This window comes from Lipotes vexillifer, unplaced genomic scaffold, assembly GCF_000442215.2.
Source record: "Lipotes vexillifer unplaced genomic scaffold, Lipotes_vexillifer_v1.1 scaffold911, whole genome shotgun sequence".
In the NCBI taxonomy this organism is placed as follows: Eukaryota; Metazoa; Chordata; class Mammalia; order Artiodactyla; family Lipotidae; genus Lipotes; species Lipotes vexillifer.
In genome coordinates this window covers 2,051,425-2,054,979 of record NW_006781377.1, presented here as the reverse complement: position 1 = coordinate 2,054,979, position 3,555 = coordinate 2,051,425, and the positions used below count along the sequence as shown (strand labels likewise).

Here is a 3,555-nt window from a genome sequence, read left to right as displayed (position 1 = left end):
CGGAGCACAGGCTCCGGACGCTCAGGCTCAGCGGCCATGGCTCACGGGCCCAGCCACTCCGCGGCATGTGGGATCTTCCGGGACCGGGGCATGAACCCGTGTCCCCTGCATCGGCAGGCGGACTCTCAACCACTGTGCCACCAGGGAAGCCCTGTGCCAATTCTTGATATAACTATTAAGCCTTGATATCATGTCTACTATGTAAACACATTTATGCAGGCCAGGAACAGAAGAGATGAAGCAATTATCTGTATAATTCAGAAAAAATCTTCCCTAGAAAGTTAAAGAGGACATGTGGAGCTTGATTCTGCCAATTTTGAATCTGTATGCCTTAGCCTTATTATAATTTATCCCACTCACCCGTATAAACCTCATACTAACATGTAAAGTGAACTGACAAGCTGGAAAAAAAAAAGGTGGGTAAAGTATGTTCAATATATAGACAAGATCCAGTGAATACAGGTCACAGAACAAAATGATGAACTGCTTTGTATCTGTCCAAATTGTACAGATAATTTTTCCCACTTTCCTTTTTACTTAGCCTGGGAAAACACTGTGAGAATCTCCAAAGACTATCTTTAATACCCAGATTTTGTCCACTGCTGGATGCCTAGTGTTTTCTTTTGAGAACTAGCATTCCCTTTTTTTTCAATCTTATGAAAAAATTGTACTTTTCTACCCCTTTGGCCTTGATTTTCAGTGACTTCTTTTTTGTACACATAAGTATGAATTTCTCTTCCCGAAGTGTGACAGGTATATTGGCCTTTTCTAAAGAAATGAAAAAAAGTTAAAATATTGAAAGTTTAAATACTTTTTCACAGAAACAAACTATTCAATTTTAAAGGAAGAGAGAGAGAGAAACATTTTATTCTTTCTATCATGAACAACATAAATCAACCAAGCTTCACATTTTGGGTAGAAATTTTTTAAGTATGAATTTTTTCAGAACCTATTTTATTTTTTTTAAAAAAAGGAAGAACAGGTGTATTTTGGCAGAGAAGTAAAATATAATATATACAAAATTTGTTTTAAAATTGGCATACAAAATTTTAAAACACAGTACAATTTTATAAAAATACAGCACAGACAATGGCCTGTAAAATTTCCTTTGGCCTTTCATTTGGTAGAGTTAAACAGAAAACCCTTTCTTAAAAAAAAATTAGCATCAACACAGTCCATAAGTTAGGTGGTATATGTTGAAAGAACTTTTCCTTGCGTTTCCAAAATCCTCTTCTTCCATGGTTACCCACATGAAGCATGACTAGTGAGGTATATAGGGCAAAACACTGTTAGGCGGATGTACAATAAGGAAAAAGTGCATAAACAAAGAATTCTTCCCATTTTCATCGAAGTATCAGATTAAATGTGAGTTCTTCTTCTTCATGTACCATTTTACTTTGGCAGAATTAAAATAAACCCATACAAATGTCTTTGTTCAAGTCCCAGCAGCAATGATGTGTCTCCTTTGGTGGCATTATCTGATGCCACAACCGTACAGTCCCTAGAGGAAGTAAGGTTTTGTGTGTGTCTGCATCTGTAACTACAAACATCAAATGTAAGATCGTACATCAAGCACCATGTCATACTGTTGTCCCTTCTTCCGCCTGCCACAGTTTTTGATGAGAACCACATACAGTGTCAAAAACATGACCCAATAGCATGCATAGAGCAATGTTCCAACAATTAAAACTGTCTGTTTGGATTCTGAGAATGGCTTTTTAGATTCCTTATAAATGGTGAAAATCACACCACCCAGGAGGACTGTATACCAAACTGATACTGGAATGAGTCCTGTGAAATTAACAATGGATTTCCTTCCAGATGTGCCCCACCCAGCTTTGCTTATCGTTGCAACTGCAAACATCTTGGCAGGAAGTAAACTTGACATGTGTAACATTGAGTAGAGGGACATGAAGACCATGATGATATTTCCTCTAAGGCAGCTGGCAGAAGATGATTTTATGAGACCCACTAACTGGACAGTTAACCAGAAAAGGAGGATGTTCCAAATTTTACCCCGTACAGGAGCTGGATTACTGTGGCAAAATGAGAAAGAAAGGGAAGAGCCCAGTGATGACTGCTTCATAGGTCATCTGCAAGTGATGTTTATGAAACCACATTGCATGGTACAGCCACTCTCGGACGCAGGACTTGCTCCAACGGGTCTGCTGGTTTAACCACCTGAGATATCCCTTAGGGGTTTCAGTGAGGCATTTGGATCGAGCTGTGTATTTTGTTGCATAGCCCAGGCTCAGCACTTGGTTTGTTAGATGCCTGTCATCTCCAAAACTACAATGGCTGCCCATAAATTTTTTAAAAAAATATTTATTTGTTTATTATTTATTTTTGGCTCATGCTGTGTCTTTAGTTGCGGCATGCGGGATCCTTAGTTGCAGTATACATGTGGGATCTAGTTCCCCAACCAGAGACAGAACCCGGGCCCCCTGCATTGGGAGCACAGAGTCCTACCCACTGGACCACCAGGGAAGTCCCCTGCCCATAAATTTTTGATTGTACCAGTCTTACACAAATTCATGTAGTAAGGAGTTTCTGTACATTCCCAGAGGTCCACTGATGCACTGGACACATCCAAAATAAGACTGACAGGTCCCTTCTATGTTAAAAGCCATCCAGTATCTCACACTGCTGAGGAAGGAGATCCAGGAATCATACTTGTTTAAAATCTGGACATCTCCCTCGACACCTCCAACCATGGGATCTTCTTCTAAAACTTTTACTATCTCCACTGATGAGGCAGGATCAAGCATGGTGTCTGAATCACAAACCTGTACATAATCCACACTTCGTCCCAGTGCTCTGAAAGCCGTGCACATGACTTCTCTCTTTCCACCCCATCTTTGCATGATGCAAATACTCTTGTTGGATAAGACCAACTGGGTGACATGTTGTGAGCTTTCTTTATGTGACTCATCTGTCTCACCAGGACCCTTCATGTGGAAGTTGTTCTTCCAGATCTAAGTGGCTGATTTGTCCCTGCCCATGACTGCACTGAAGATGTCCATCATGTAAAGATCATCTTCTGAATTTCCATCTATGACCATGACAACTTTAATTCCAGGGTAGGCTGGCCTTTTCACAGATTGCAAACATTTCCATAAGTAGTCTGGATCTTCTTGATATACAGCAATGCAAAGAGCAACAGTTTTGTTCAACTTAGTGGGGGCTTCTAGAGATTTTTTCATTTTTCGGTGCTCCAAAAAGGCAAACAGGCTTTGGATGAGGAGGTGTGATGCTAAAAAGGCACCATATAGTCCAAAAGAGAAATAGTAATTATCTGTTTGGATAAATTGGTAGCCAACAATATAAGCAGTTGTGATTCCAAGGAGGAGAGAAACTCCAAAAAGTGTGGTTCCAATTATTCTCAGGATACATAGAAACCTCTTACAATACATCTTGTTCAGCTCTTGATCAAAAAGTTGTGTTCAGCCTGTCTGTGTTTTCCCGGAGTGTCAGTGGCTGGCAGTTTCCAAAACTGAGGTAATAGGAGATCAAATGAATTTGAAAAAACTGGCCAAAAAAAAAAAAAAAATTTAA

General features: G+C 39.9%; 1 pseudogene; it reads right to left on the bottom strand.

The window, feature by feature from the left end:
* Nucleotides 1-3,413, bottom strand: part of LOC103084412 (hyaluronan synthase 2-like) — a 9,109-nt pseudogene extending 5,696 nt beyond the window's left edge.
* Between the last annotated feature and the right edge of the window lie 142 nt (nt 3,414-3,555).